Below are 16953 nucleotides of genomic sequence, written 5' to 3' on the forward strand. Positions count from 1 at the left end.
CAAATATTTAAACCTTGAAAAATAGAGTTCCTGCAAATTGAAACTCTCCAAATAGGTCGGTTTCCCTTATTCCATTACTGCTGTTCATTGAGCTGTTGAAATTCCATTAAAAAACAGATTTCCCAGGCAGAGATTTAAAGCTCAAGTTGGCGAGTTAGATACCTGGGATCACCACACTGATCCTAACATAACCACAGTCACGCGTATGAGACCCATTATTATAAGACTGCTTAAATGTTTTATTGCTTTATAATCATTTTACTATTAAATGGATTAGTTTCTTTTTATTATCATTAGTTCAGAAGAAAATAATTAAAATTAGTTCATAGTCTTTATCCTATCTCCCTTAGCATTCAAATATTTGTTTAACTTCTTACAATAATAGACAGCTAAAATTATATTTCTTTTTCTTCTATCTTAACTGTGTGTGGCAGAGGTAATATTTTCACACAAAATAAAATCTATCATGCAACATAATTTATAAAGGTAAAACCTTTGTAAGTACTGTGTCTACAGGAAATGTGATTTCTCTCTTGCTCTTAAACCATGTTTTAATTACTTTCAGGCTGACTATAAAATCTTAAAAGCAATATAGTCTAATAACCACAGTTGTATTTAATAAAGCACAATTAATTTATATATAACAAAAACATGGCATGTATTATTTCCTTCAAGCTTCCAGGAAAGTTAACTGAAATAATATTAAACTATACTTAATTTATATTCATTGATTGATTTCTTTGTTATGCACTATCTTAACAGTTCTTTATATATTAGGTCAGTTAACCCTCATGACAACTCCCTCTGGTAGTTACTTTAATACCCCATTTTGGAAGGGAAGAATCAGAACCATGGAGAGATTAAAAAATTTGACTTAAGTCACCTAACTAGGAAATATTAAGCTGGTTTATAAACCCAAGCAGCTTGTCACCAAATTTGTGGTGGTATCACTGAATGTATACTGCCCTCGTAAAGTGGAAGATTCATTACCATATATGATATTGTTTAGCATTTTATTAGATAGATAAATTAAATAAGAAGATAACAATAAAAAATGTACTTTGTCTTAAGAATTGTACTATCTGTGAATTTTTTGGCAACAGAGGGTAAGAATTTTATCTTACAATGAAATGAATTAATAATTATAAAATTGTTCTGAATATAATGATGCTAAACTATTACTCAGACAGGTAACTTAAATCCCTTCACCCTTTCCTTAGCTTGAATGTCCAGGTCGGTCCATGCCATTCTCATCACCCATGTCAGGAAGATCTAGTTTGCTGCACTCAGTCCTGGGTTATACTTGTCCTGGTGTCCTGTACTTTCTAAAATTTCCTGAATTTCTCATTTTAACAGTGTTGTTTAATAACTGTATTCAAATATGCCAAGGTGGGTTAAGTCAATCTCCACATTGTGCTTCCAGCTTCTGCCATAATCTCATTCTCCAGTGTGTGAGACATTTGTCCTGAGAGTGGAGTCCTCCCTTTCACACACGGTTAAATCTGTAAGGTGACCAGCAACAAGCCTCTTTATTTGATCTTTTCCAGATGCAACTATAACTATGATCTCTCTTTCAAGGGCAGCATGCAGGGTGCCAGCTGATAAAATAAAATGTGCTTTGTGAGAAGCAGCAAGAGACAGCTAATTCTCTCTGGTCTTAGGTGGTGATGATGGTAAAAGAAATCTACCCATCAGCCCCTCCTGGTCCTGTGGTCTCACCAGCTAGTTTGTTGTCCCATATCCCCTTCCTAGTCCTGTGAAATGTCTGAAACTGTCAGAATGCCAATCCTCTGGGTCAGAGAGAAATATTGAAAATTAAAGGCTAAGCATACATGAGTTATACAAGGGAATGGAGGCTGAACAGCCCTGCTGTGATGTATAGCGAACACTCTGAATATTCTGGAGTTTTTAAAAACTTACTGTACAATGTAAATCTACTACTGTTTATTTTATTTATGCTAATACTTTTTATTTTACAATAAAATCTATTGATAGCAATCACATGAGAAAATAAAAATGTGCATTTAAAATAATGAGTTCTGAATTTCCATTTTTCAATATAGTTGATGGGGCACTTGTCATTCAAACAAAATGTGTTTCGGTATTTATTATATACCATGAGGGTTATTTGGCTCACATGAAAATAAGACACAGATCTACAACAGAAGCACTAGGATTTTAAGTAAACTGGGTCCTAAAACAATATCTAAACACATGCACGTTCAGAGGAGAAATAGATAGATAGGTAGATCTATTCATATATAGTATAATATATATATGTAATACATATATCGCATATATGTATTAAAGATTTTCTACTCTTTTTGAACAAAATGCCTTCACTATTTAGCAAAGTCATTTACAAAAATATTCAATACATATCAGAGATAGACTGATTTACAAAGTTGTTCACAAGCGTTCTAGTATTCTAAAAATCAGATCAATATACAAAGTATGACTTTCCGCCCTGGCTGGCATAGCTCAGTGGATTGAGCATGGGCAGCAAACCAAAGCATCGCAGGTTCTATTCCTAGTCAGGGCACATGCCTGGGTTGCAGGCCACAGCCCCCAGCAACTGCACATTGATGTTTCTCTCTCTCTCTCTCTTTCTCCCTTCCTTCCATCTCTAGAAATAAATAAATAAAATCTTAAAAAAAAAAGTATGACTTTCCATTTAGATAAATGAATATTCTAAGTTAATTCTGCCTATTTACATCTTAGGAATTTTTGGGTTTTTTGTTTTGCTTTCATGCACATATATAGTGTGTGTGTTTGCACACATGGGTAGTAAAGTGAGGGCTGTTAATATATCCACTTCACGAGGAAGAGAACTTATAAGTGACACTTATTTATTACATTGTCTTCAGAGATTTCAAATGGAAAAGCAGCTCAACTAATTTTGACAAAAGTTTTATTCAATTTTGCATCTGACTGATGGAATCAAATAAAGCTTTTGAAATTTATTCTACCAAGGTAAAATATGTGACTTTACTGTGGATACTAGAGTAAAAGTTAAAAGTTCAACAATGAACAAAAAGCTTTTTGTTGTGATAATACAAATAAAAATTGTGGTAGAACACAGCAGTATTATAAAAGCAATGTTCTTACTAAAGAACCTAAAGAGCAAAAATGTACTTGGAATTGGTTGTGAAACAAAAATAATTCACAAATGTGTCCAAACTTGGGAAATGATCTGCTAATCACAATTGAAGGTATGGATATCAAAATTTATAAACATTAGACTATACATCATAAACCACATTCTACTTGTGATGAACTGATATTGAAAAACAAAACAAAATGAAACAAAACACAGAATTGTAACAGTATAAAAGCTATTTTCAACTGGTGTGCCACAAGAACTTTTAAAACATTCAACAGCTGACTGTTTAGCCAGAGGCACTGACCTCTTTTTCCTTAGATCGTCAAATAAAAATAAAATGCCAACAGCCAACACACAACAGTGGTTCTTTGTGAATGAATCAAAATTATACCTATTTTTAATAGTATCAGCAAAAATATATTTTATTGTGACACAGAATTTTTTGTAATTAGTTTATGTGTGCTATGAGATAAAGGCTGAAAATTGCTGCAGTATTTATATTATGCTTCTTCACTGATCAGTTGTTATCTGATTTTAGATATTAGGAGCTTTGTAAACTGCTTTGTAAATCAATCTGTCTCTGATTTGTATTGAATGTTTTTGTAAAAGATTCTGGTAAATGGTGAAGGCATTTTTTTCAAAAAGAGTTGGAAATTGTTAATATGTATGTTCGATTAATAGAATGCCCAAGGATTCAACTTTTGAACATTGAAGCAAACTGCAATTACAAGGTATAGAAAGTAAAGCTTGCAAAAAGAAGTTTTTAATATTTATCTTTATTACTTCTATCTAAATAGTGAAAGTTAAATGATGTACAAAATTTAAGTCTAAACTTCTACAATTGAGTTTTTAATATCTTGAATTTTGGAAAGAATATTTTGATTCCATTCATAGGTTTTCTTGTATAAACTCATATTCTGTATGGGAATGAAATATAAATGAATAGGTATATCCTTTCACAACATTTAATTTGAAAAATATTTGACAAAGTAGATATTGAATAGGATGACAACATTGATATTGAAATATAGATATTGAATTTGAATAACATATTTATGAAGACAGCTTGCTTGATGAGTTTATAATTATTTCTGCCAATGCAAAAGTATTCTAAAGGCAATTAAAATTATAGTATTTTATAATTACTTCAGTTAAAAATTTTAAATTGTGAATAATTTTTAGGAATTAAGAACACTTTCTATTTAGAAGATAATTTTCTGAGCTTACCAGAAACCTCAATAAATGCATAAAGATATTTTATCAATCAAAAAAAATTTGAGATCCACAGAAGAGTCCAATAAAAAAAGTTAAATTTCAGTTTTATAAAACAAAATATGTAACTTTAGAAAAGAATGTAAAACTACTATGGAAAAAATTGATGCTAAGCCCATATTGAAAAAATCATATACATACATTTTAGAAAATATCAGTGATCTGCTACTAGAAAAAGATATGAATAAAATGAATTAAGTTCATGAACATTTGTGATTCTGAGGGTTAATATTCAGATAATTACAACAATGAAATTTATTTGCTTTAATATAAATAGGTATATATTTCTATTTTATAAAGATAATTGAAAATATTTTTTGAGCCCTGGCTGGTGTGGCTCATTGGATTGAGTACAGGCCCGTGAACAAAAGGGTCGCTGGTTCAATTCCCAGTCAGGGTACATGCCTGGGTTGTAGGCCAAGTCCCCGGTAGGGGCCAGTGAGAGGCAACCACACATTGATGTTTCTCTTCCTCTGTTTCTATCTCCCTTCTACTCTGTCTAAAAATAAATAAGTAAAATCTTAAAAAAAAAAAAGAAAATATTTTTGAAAAAAGCTATTTTTTAGGTACACCAATATACTGGTCAGTAAATGTTTCAAAATTTACAAAATTACTTTTAGTGCACTTTCAAATTCAAAAGGGTCTCAGTTTGGACAAGAAAATCATAGTTACTCTATGTGATTAAAATCACAGCATACATGGAAACCTGCAATAAGATTGCAGTAGTTTTCTGTCACTGTGTAACAAATTGGCACAAACCAGCAGCTTAAAGCAACTTGTATTTATAATATATCCATCCCAGTGTGTCAGGAATCTGGCATAGTTTAACTAGGTCCTCTCCTCAGGATTTCCCATGGGTGTAATCACGGTAAATGGGTTGTGTTCTCAACTGAGATCTCAGCAGGGGAAGAATCCACTTTTAAGAACAATTGGGGAATTAGTCAGAGAACCTACTTCTCTGTGGCTACATGATTATAAGTCCTCGCTTTTTGCTGGCTAGAGGCTGAAGACTGCCATCAGGTCCTAGAGACCACCCACACCTCTTGCTAGGTGGACTTCCCCAACATGGCCATTTACTTCACTGAGCCTAGAGAAGAGTCCCTAGCTCCAGCCTCCTGAGACAGCACTTCATGTGATGTAATGTAATTACAGAAATAACATCCCATAACCCTATCCTATCAATTGGAAACAAGTCACAGGTTCTGTCCACATTCACAGAGAAGGGGTTACACAAAGATATGAACCCCAGGAGGCTGGAGTAATTGGGTGTCAACTTAGGGTTTGTTTGTTATAAAGATGATATGTGTCAAAATATTTTTTCAAAAATGAATCTGCTGGTATACAATCACATATTATTCATAGGCTACACTGGTTCTAAAATGTGTCCACAAGGTCTTTGATGCCCCTACCCTGAAAGGTGGTATCTATGTACCCTCTCCTTGACTCAGGACTGACCTTAGTTACTCTTTTCTAACCAATCAAACCCTGTGGAAGTGATGTGTTGTGACTTCTGAGGCTATGCAGATTTTTCCTGATCTGTTTCTACCACCTGCTCTTTGGCGGCCCCTTTTGAGACATACTCTTTCAGAACTCAGCCTCCATGCTCCTGAGGAATCCACATCATATGGAGAGGTCATGTGTAGGTGCTTTACTCAACAGACCCAGACCAGACACAAGAATGTGAATAAGGAAGCCATCTTAAAAATAAATTTCCCATCCCCAGATGTTCAAGGCCACAGGCTCCCCTAAGAATTCCCAGCTGAAGCTCCAGACACTGTGGAGCAAAGAACATTTGTCTTTTCTGTGTCTTTTCCTAATTCCTGATCCACAGAATTCATGAGAGTAATAAAACGGTTGTTCCTTATAACTCTAGGTTCAGGGTGGTTTGTTATACAGCAATAGTAGCTAGAACACATACTGAGGACTTATGTTTAATTTTTGTTTAAAATAATAAGATAAAAAATAATGACATAACTCCAAATACTCTGGAAAACTATACAAAAAACATATTAAAAGTCTGTGAATTTTATAGACCCACATTTTAAAATCTTAAGTACATCTCCCAATGTATTTAAATCATATGTATACTTTGTTTTCTTTCATATATATTATCAGCAATTAGTTCACGAAGTTTATATGACTAGAGACTCAATTTTGCAATAAATTATCATCTGCCAAGTTAAGCATTTTACATTTAAAACAGCTATGACAATTATATTTACTATGTAAATGTTGAAAAGCAATAAAAAATACTGAAATACAGAATGCCCATAACTAAAGCCAGTTGTTAATTTATTAACATGGAAAAATATTTAAATACTACCAATTAAATGAAAAAGATATTAAAATAATGTTATGTATAAAAACTAAAATATGTATGATATGCAATGGTACTTCATCACCAACAAAATGTGGGTATAATTTACTTTTCCATACTTCATTTGGGTTTATTTCAAGGTCAAGGTGCACCATTTAGATGTTATGAATAATGTAAGATATTTCTTGGAACCTAATATAAGAGAGTAAAAATATTTTGATTTGGAGCTTTAATTACAAATACCATGTAATAAACTCAATAATACTTTAATAAAGAAATTTTGGAAAAAAATCTTTTGATCATATTATATACTTTTATTTTCTAAAGTTAAAAATACAATGCCTCTATGAGACTTCCCCTTTTGTCACAAGAGTACCAAAGGCATATTAAAATAAATGGTTAAATATGTGTTGCAGCTGCTTTATCTACGAAGACATAGCTTCTTTCATAACAAAAACAGTTCTTATATAAGAATTAATCCCAGATTTGCAAAGCTGCTATTGAAAAGAATACAGAAGTTGTTAAGAGGGAATTGAAATACAAGATATATTAAGAAGTTGTAAAAGAGTCAGGGCTCGTGGCCCAGAAAATTACATGTCTGGAGTCTGTGGATATCTAAAAAAAAATATCCCTGCACTTATTGTTACCTCTGAGAAATACTAGGAAGGAACTACCAATGGCAATGGTAAAGTGAGGAAATTATTTTCAAAACTAATTGCAGTTTTGAAACTGCAAAACTAAGATGCTAACTGAGATGGAACATTTGTAAGTACAGAAAATAGAAATGTTAATCATTATGACCAACACCACAACACAACAAGTCACTTTAAACCAAACTTACATTCTTGATTTTTTTTACAGACTTATTAACTTGGTAAGACAAGGAAATGGAGTAGAATACTTAGATATTCCACCTTCATAAGGAAAAACTGAGAAAGAAGCATGATAACTATAAGAAAATTCTTGGAAAAATCCATTGTGGAAGAAGGATTAGACTGGTTCAATGTGACAACAAAGATGAAAATTTCGATCAGTGGGTGAAAATCAAGGTTCAGTTCAATGAGGAGGTTTCCCTCAACCATCACAGGTCAACTGTTCTGCACATATTCAGGACATGTGGAGTCCTTGTCATTGGATGGGTTCAGTACACCCCACCAAAAAACAAAACAAAACAAAAAACACTTTTGCTGTAGAAGGGTGTATCAGCTATCTGTTTTCATGATGACTGCCAATTGTCCTGTATGTATGCATGTCCTGTATTTAATGATTTTGTTCTGGGTCTTGTACTAACTTTGACAGGATACCATAAATGCCCTTTATTTAACTTTTGCCAAAAAATTTTAGAACATGACAGACCTATTTTTCTGCTACAGTAATTGGCACTTCAATCACTTACATGATGGTAGCTGAAAGCCATACCTTCACAAATAAAGATCTGGACAATCCCTTACTGTTTCTCCTACATTTTGACTGAGGGAAGAACAGCAGGGGTGATTGAGAATCTAAAGTAGTAGATTTTCACATTCAAAGATTGTTAAGGACTCTTTTGGGCCAGGGTTCTAAGTCATGACAAGTAGCCACAAACAAGTGGAGATAACTTCAGATCTGTACACATGCTCTGAAAACTACCAGTCAACTACAGTATTGCTTCTCAAAGTTAGCAAATGAGTGACACTCCAAAGCTTTTTTATTAGCAAAAAATTTTAATCTTTATTGTATTTTTTCCATCACCATTTAGTTCCCTGTCCCCAGCAATCACCATATTGTTGTCCATGTCCATGAGTCCTTTTTCCTTTTTGCTCAATCCTCCACCTGCTTAACTCTCCCCACCACCAATAGCTGTCATCCTACTCTCCATCTATGAGTCTGTCCCCATTTTCCTTGTTAGTTCAGGCTGTTCATTAGATTCCACATAGCAGTGAAGTTATATGGTATTTGTGTTTGATACAGACACTGGCCTGCAGTGTCTGCATCATTATGGATGAAATGAAACATTCACATGGACTACCGAGGCCTTTGGAGGAAAAGGGACAGCATGGCTTTTCTCTCAAGGGGAACAAAAAGCCACAGCCTCCGCCATGACAGGTCTTTATTGGGTTTTCCACCCATTACATGATGGTCCTCATTTACTATGCACAGGTTCACTTTAGGTGGTTACCTTTTACAGAAAACAAAGGAGCCAATGCCACTAATCACATCACAGAAGAGGGATATTTGCAAATGAAAAGGTGAAAGTGGTTGAACCAGTTACACTCATCCTTGGAAGGTTTAGCATGGATTTTAGGAAGTTACTTTGCACTAAATGTCCTCAATTCAGGATGAGGGAGTTTTAGCAAAAAGCAAGACTCATAGTGGCCTAGGTACATTGCAGGCCTGATTCCCCATGGAAGAACCTATCTGTGGGCGTGGGTCCTGTGCATATCGGAGTGGGAGCTGGAGCCACGCCATGCAGAACAATATCCTACAGTGTCTCTCTGACTAGCTTATTCCACGTAGCATAATGATCTCCAGGTTCATCCATATTGTTGTAGAGGGTAAAATTGTCTTCTTTTTTATGGATGTGTAGTATTCCATTGTGTACACGTCCCACAGTTGTTTTATCTAATCTATTGATGGACACATGGGCTGCTTCCATATCTTGGTGGTTGTAAATAATGCTGCAATGAACATAGGGATGCTTATGTTCTTTTGAAATAGTGTTTTGGGTCCCTTCAGATATATTCCCAGAAGTGGGATTGCTGGGTCAAAAGGAAAATCCATTTTTAATTTTTTGAGGTATCTCCATATTGCTTTCCACAGTGGCTGTACCAGTCTACATTCCCACCAACAGTGCAAAAGGGTTCCCCTTTCTTCACATCCTCCCAGCGCTTGTTTGTTGATTTATTTTTTTCTTTTAAATTTTATTTTAATTGTTGTTCACATACAGTTTTCTGTCTTTTACTCCCATTCCAGCCCACCCCCAGCCCTCCCCACCTCTCTCCTAATTCCACCCCACCCCTAGTTTTTGTCCATGTGTCCTTTATACTTGTTCCTATAAACCCTTCCCCTTTTCCCCTGAAATTCCCTCCCCTCTTCCCTCTGGACACTGTAAACCTGTTCTTTATTTCAGTATCTTTGGTTATATTTTGCTTGTTTCTTTGTTTTGTTGTTTAGGTTCCTGTTAAAGGTGAGATCATATGGTATTTGTCTTTCACTGCCTGGCTTATTTCGCTTAGCATAATGCTTTCCAGTTCCATGCATACTGTTGCAAAGGGTAGGAGCTCCTTCTTTCTTTCTGCTGCATTGAATTCCACTGTGTAAATGTACCACAGTTTTTTGATCCATTCATTGGGCACCTAGGTTGCTTCCAACACTTAGCTATTGTAAATTGTGCTGCTATGAACATTGGTGTGCATAAGTTCTTTTGGATTGGTGTTTTGTTGATTTATTGATGACAGCCATTCTGGCAGAATGGTGTGAGATATCTCACTGTGTTTTTAATTTGCATTTCTGTGATGATTAGTGATGTTGAGCCTCCTTTCATATGTCTATTGGCCATCTGTCTGTATGTTGTTTTTTTTTTTTTAATAAGTGTCTAGTCAGGTCCTCTGCCCATTTTTAATTGGGTTGTTTGTTTTTTGTTGAGTTTTGTAAGTTTTTTTTATAAATTTTGAATACTTACCCCTTATCAGATGTGTCAGAGAATATGTTCTCCCATTCCGTGGGTTGTCTTTATTTTCTATGCTGTGCAAAAACATTTTTAATTTGATGTAGTCACATTTGTTTCCCTTGTCTGGGGAGATATATCTGATAAAATATTGCTCTAAGCAATGTCCAAGATTTTGCTGCCTATATTTTCTTCCACAATTTTTATGGTTTTAGGTCTAATAGTTAAGTCTTTGATCCATTTTGAATTTATTCTTTTTAAAAAATATATTTGATTGATTTTGCTATTACAGTTGCTCCAATATTTTTCCCTATACCCCTCTACTTAATACCCCCCATTCCCTTCATCAATACCCACCACCCCCTTAGTTTATGTCCATAAGTCATGCATATAAGTTCTTTGGCTACTCCACTTCTTAGACCATACTTTACATCCACCAGTCTATTTTGCACCTATCAATTTGTACTTCTTAATCACTGCACCTTTTCTCCCATTCTCTCCCATCCTCCTCCCAACTGATAACCCTTCAAGTGATATCCATATCTATGAATCAGTTGCTGTTCTGCTTGTTTTTTAGATTCAATTGTTGATGGTTGTGAATTTATTGACATTTTAATGTTCATAGCTTTGATCTTCTTGTTCTTAAATTAGTCCCTTTAACATTTCATATAATAATGGCTTGGTGATGATGAACTCTAGCTTTACTTTGTCTGGGAAGCACTTTTTCTGCCCTTCCATTCTAAATGATAACTTTGCTGGATAGAGTAATTTATCTATTTTGTAGGTCCTTGTTTTTCATCACTTTGAATATTTCTTGCCAATCCCTTCTAGCCTGCAAAGTTTCTTTTGAGAAATCAGCTACCGGTCTTTTGGGAACTCCTTTGTAGGTAACTCTCTGCTTTTCTCTCGCTACTGTTAAGATTCTCGCTTTATCTTTAACCTTTGGCACTTGAATTGTGATGTGTCCTGGTGTGGTCCTCTTTTGGTCCATCTTGTTTGGGACTCTCTGTGCTTTCTGGGATTGTATGTCTATTTTTTTCACCAAATTAAGGAGTTTTATTTCATTATTTTTTTTCAAATAGATTTACAATCTTGCTCTTTCTCTTCTCCTTCTATAATGAGAATGTTGGTAGGTGTGAAAGTGTCCCAGAGGCTCCTTAGTCTATCCTTCTTTTTCTGGATTCTTTTTTCTTGCTGTCTGATTGAATGTTTTTTTTCTTCCTTATGTTTCGAAGCGTTGATTTGATTCTTGGCTTCATCCACTTCCTGTTGGTTTTCTGTAATTTTTTTCCTTATTTCACTTAGTGTGTCTTTTTTATGCTATTGAAGTACCCAGTGAGTTCCTTGAGCATCCTAATAACCAGTGTTTTGAACACTGCATCTGATGGATTATCTCCATTTTGTTTAGTTCTTTTTCTAGAGTTGTGTTCTATTGTTTCATTTGGGCCATGTTTATTTGTCTCCTCATTTTGGAAGCCTCCCTGTGTTTGTTTCTATATATTAAGTAGAGTTGCTTTGACACTGTCTGAGTAGTATGGCCTATTGTAGAAAAGCACACTGATAAGTTTAATGGGGTGAATCCTAAGGTAATCACAAGGGTGGAGCAATCCGTATGAACCAGGTTGATGATGTCTCTCTTATGTTGTTGCTTTTCTGTAGCTCTGGGCGGGGGGGGCGGTGCTCAGAAAGGGGACACTTGCTGTTGCCTGTCCCCTGGAGTTTTGTCTGGGAGAAAGCTGTCCCCCAGTACTCACCCTGCTGCCAGACACTTGAATTTCTACTGTATGCCATTGGTGCCCTTCCAGCTGCTTGCTGCCCCATTGCTGGAGCCCAGAGGGATTTAGTTTGTCTAAGTCCCAAGTATGTTACAGGCCTTTTAAGAGGGACTCCTGAGAATACTGTGGTTTCTTCTATTGTGCCATCCATGACTAGTTTTTACAGCCAGAAGTTATGGGGACTTACCTTCCTGGCACTGGAAACCTGGGCTCCGTGGTCTGGTGTGGGGCTGGGATCCCTCACTCTAGAGGTATCCCTCCCAATTTTAATCCATCACATGTTGGTATGGGACAGCCCATTCTTCATCTCCACAACACTGCATGTCTCTGCCCCTCCTGCCTACCTGGATGAATGTGGCTTAATTCCTCAGTTTCTGGACTTCCATACAGCTTGATTTTCTGATGATTCTGGGTGATATTTGTTTTGTAGTTTAGTTGTAATTTTTCTGTGGTTGTGTGAGGAGGCAAGCCATGTGTACCTAAGCCTCCATCTTGACTGGTAGTTCCAAAAAATATGAATTTATTCTTGTGTGCAGTGTAAGAGGGTGGTCTAGTTTCATTTTCCTATATCTGCTCAATTTTCCCAACACCATTTATTGAATAAACTATCTTTATCCCATTGTATGTGCTTGCTTCCTCTGTTGCATATAGATCAAATATAAAGGTGTGGGTTTATTTTGGGGCTCTCTATTTTGTTCCATTGATCTATGTGTTTGTTTTTATGCCCATGCCATGCTGTTTTGATTACTATGGAATTACAGTATAGCTTCATATTAGGTAGTGTGATTTCTCCAACTTTGTCATCCTTTCTCAAGATTTCTATTGCTGTGCAGGGCATTTTGTGGTTCTATATACATTTTTGAAGTGTTTGTTCTATTTCTGTGAAATGCATTCATTGGGATCTTGATAGGAGTTGCATTGAATTTATAGATGCTTTGGGTTGTATGGACATTTTAATGATGTTAATTCTACCTATCCATGAACATGGTTAGGTAGAATTCCATTTATTGTGCTTCCATTTATTTGTACCTTCTATTGCTTTCTTCAGTGTCTTATTATTTTCTGAGTACAGGTCATTTATATTCTTGGTTAGGTTTATCCCTAAGTATTTTATTCTTTTTGTAGCATTTGTGAATGGGATTGTTTTCTTCTTTCTGTTTCTATTAGTTATTGGCATATAAAATGCAACTGATTTCTGGATATTAATTTTGTATCCTGCTACTTTGATGAATTCATTTATCAGAACTAATAGTTTCTTGGTGGAATCCTTGGGGTTTTCTAAGTACAATATCGTCATTTGATAATAATGACAGTTTTACTTCTTCCTTTCCAATTTGCATGTCTTTTATTTCTTCTTGTATGATTGATGTGACTAGGACTTCCTATACTATGTTGAATAAGACAGGTAAAAGCAGACATTCCTGGTTTTTTGCTGATCTTAAGGGAAACATTTGTAGTTTTTGCCAATTGATTATTGTGCTGGCAGTGGGTTTGTCATATATGGCCTTTATTATGTTTAGGTACTAATTACACTTTGCTGAGAGTTTTTATCATAAATGGGGGCTTGATTTTATGAAATGCTTTTTTCTATATCTATTGATATGATCATGTGGTTTTTATCCTTCATTTTGTTATGTGATGAATCACATTTATTGATTTGTGAATGTTGTGCCAACCTTGCATTCCGAAAATAAATTGCACTTGATCATGGTTTATGATCTTTTTGATACATTGCTGCATTGTTTGCTAACATTTTTGAGAATTTGAGTGTCTGTGTTCATCAGGGATATTGGCAAATAATTTTCTTTCTTTGTAGTGTTTTTATCTGTTTTGGAAATAAGATAAGACTGGACTCATGAAATGAGTTTGGGATCCTTCCCTCCTCTTGAATTTTATGCAATAGTTCAAGGAGGAAAGGTGTTAGTAGTTTCCATTATATTTGGTAAAATTCACCTGTGAAGCCCTTTGGTCCAGGGCTTTTCTTTGTTGGGAGTTGTTTTATTACTGCTTCAATTTCAGTAGGTGTAATCTGTCTGTTCATGTTCTCTGATTCTTTATGATTTAGTTTTGGAAGTTTGTATTTTTCAGAAAATTTATCCATTTCATCCAGGTTGGCCTGTTTGTTGGCGCACTACTGCTCATAATATTTTCTTACAAGCCTTGTGTTTCTTTGGTTTCAATTGATATTTTTCTCTTTCATTTCCGATTTTATTTATTTGGGTCCTTTCTCTTTTTTTCTTGAGGAGTCTGGTTAAAGATTTGCAAATGTTGTTTATCTTTCCAAAGAACCAGCTCTTGAATTCATTGATCTTCTACATTGTTATTTTAGACTCTATTTCATTTACTTCTGCTCTGATCTTTATTATTTCCTTCCTTCTACTCACTTTAGACTTTATGTGTTGTTCTTTTTCAAGTTCCTTTAAGTGTGAAGTTAGATTGTTTACTTGAGCTTTTTCTTTCTTTCTTTTTTTTTTTTGAGATAGACCTGTATTGCTATGAATTTCCCTCTTAGGATTGCTTTCCCAGTGTCCCACAGATTTGAGATTGTGTGTCCTCATTTTCATTTATTTCAAGGTATCTTTTGATTTCTCCCTTGATTTTCTTATTGGCATATCAATTGTTTAATAACTTTTTATTTAGCTTCCATGTCTTTGTGTGTTTTTCAGCATTCTTCTTGTGATTGATTTCTAGTTTCATAGTATTGTGGTCAGAGAAGATGCTTGATATGATTTCAATCTTGTTAAATTTATTGAGACTTCTTTTGTGTCCTAACATGTAGTCTATCTTAGAAACTGTTCCACATGTATTTGAAAACTGAGTATATTCTGCTAGTTGGGGTGAAATTCTCTGAAGATATCCATTGAATCCATTTAACTTAGTAATTCATTTAAAGCTTCTGGATCCTTGATTTTCTGTCTGGAAGACCTATCCACTGAAGTCGAAGTGGTGTTAAAATCCCTAACTATGATTGTATTTCTGTTGATCTCTCCCTTTATGTCCATCAAGATTTGCTTTACATGTTTAAGTGCTCCTCTGTTGGGAGCATAAATGTTTACTAGGGTTATATCCTCTTGTTGGGTTGTTCCTGTTATCATTATATAGTGTCCTTCTTTGTCTCTTATTATAGCCTTGGTTTTAAAGTCTATTTTGTCAGATATAAGTACTGCTACCCCAGCTCTTTTTCTTCTCCATGTGCATGTAATATCTTTTTCCATCCCTTTATTTTTAGTCTGTGTGTATCTTTTGATATGAGGTGGGTCTCTTGGAGGCAACATATACAGGGTCTGGCAAATGTAATGCCTGCTTGAGTGTGGTTGGTAAGGTAATTATATGGGTGTAATAATTTATAGTTTTAATACAAACATTTCACTTAAAATGTCATATGGTATGCTTGAGTGTGATATTGTTCTGTTACAGAATTAAATGCTTATAATTTTGTAAGAAAAGACTTTGTAATAAAAAGGGGCATTATTTTTGTCACACCCTGAATATGGGTTTTCTTACCCATTCAGCTACCCTACATCTTTTGGTTGACTTAATACAGGGGTCCTGGCTGCTATTCTTTCAGTTCTCTCCCTAGACCCACCAACCCAGACTCCTCAAGTGTCTCTAGTCCACTCTGCTGTTTTCTGCCAGAGCCCAGGGTAAGTGCCTGAAAACAAAATTTTTTTGTGTTAGTCCTTTAAGAGGCTCTCTACACCTCCAGTCATCTCTCCTTGGCAGACAGAAACCCTGCTGCTTTTCACAGCTAGATGTTATCTCAATTCCTTTCTGGCTATGATGGTGTTGGCTGGGGAACCCAGCTTGGTATTTAGACCCCACACTTCTCAGGAGGAACCCCCAGCCACTGTAATATCCTTTTGAACTCAGCACCCATGGGAGCCCAGCCAGCCCTCTCGTGCATCCTCCTCACTCCCTACCAGTCTCATGGTGGTGAACCAGTTTCTTCTGTCTGTCCTGGGTTATAACACTTCTCTCCAGTTAGTGTTCAGTTGGTTATTCAGGATGATTTCTCTACAATTGGCTGTAATTCCAGACTGGTCCTGGGAAGAGATTAGTGAAACTTCCACTTACTCCTCTGCCATCTTGGAGCTCCCCATGAATGATGTTTTCAGGACTGGAAGTTGCTCTGGGTGAGTCAGTTGACACCCCAAATATTTTGAAAAGCCACCAATCAGTGATAAGTCTATACAACAGCCAATTAGTCAGTGCTTCATTCTGATGACAATGCAAGGCAGTGAGTCACAACAGCCTTACTCCTATGACCCACACTACCTCACCTGAAACTCCATCAAAAACAGATCCACTTGTGAAAGTCCCCAATCCCAGAACTGGGATATCCAAAACTTCAGAAAAGATAAACTCTAGCTATGACCTTGAATTTGTATCTTATAATACATCTTTCTCTTGCAGGCAAACAGGAAGTTAATCATTTTTTCCATTAGCTATGAGTCATTTATTATTAGTTTGCAACTTTTCCAATGACTCAACCCCTGATTATGGTTATATATGAATTCAAAGTCATGAGATACCAGATGCACTGGTGTGACTCTAAAATTATCAAATAGAATCTTTTCAGTTATTGAGTTTGTTCTATCATCTATTTTTTGCTTGTGAATATTTATACCCTAAAATGGAAGGGTGTATTTTGTGGTAAATTTTCTGAACAGTGGTCACTTACTAAACAAGGAAAACGAGCTCTGGAAGCTCTTTTAGTACTATGTATTTGTTAATTCAATATTGGAAATTATTCATAACTTATTACATTTTCCTGTAATTATATTTTTCTTTAAATCATAATCTTTGTTGATGTTTTCTGCATTTCATACATTTCTTGACT

This window comes from Phyllostomus discolor, chromosome 4, assembly GCF_004126475.2.
Source record: "Phyllostomus discolor isolate MPI-MPIP mPhyDis1 chromosome 4, mPhyDis1.pri.v3, whole genome shotgun sequence".
Lineage (NCBI taxonomy): Eukaryota > Metazoa > Chordata > Mammalia > Chiroptera > Phyllostomidae > Phyllostomus > Phyllostomus discolor.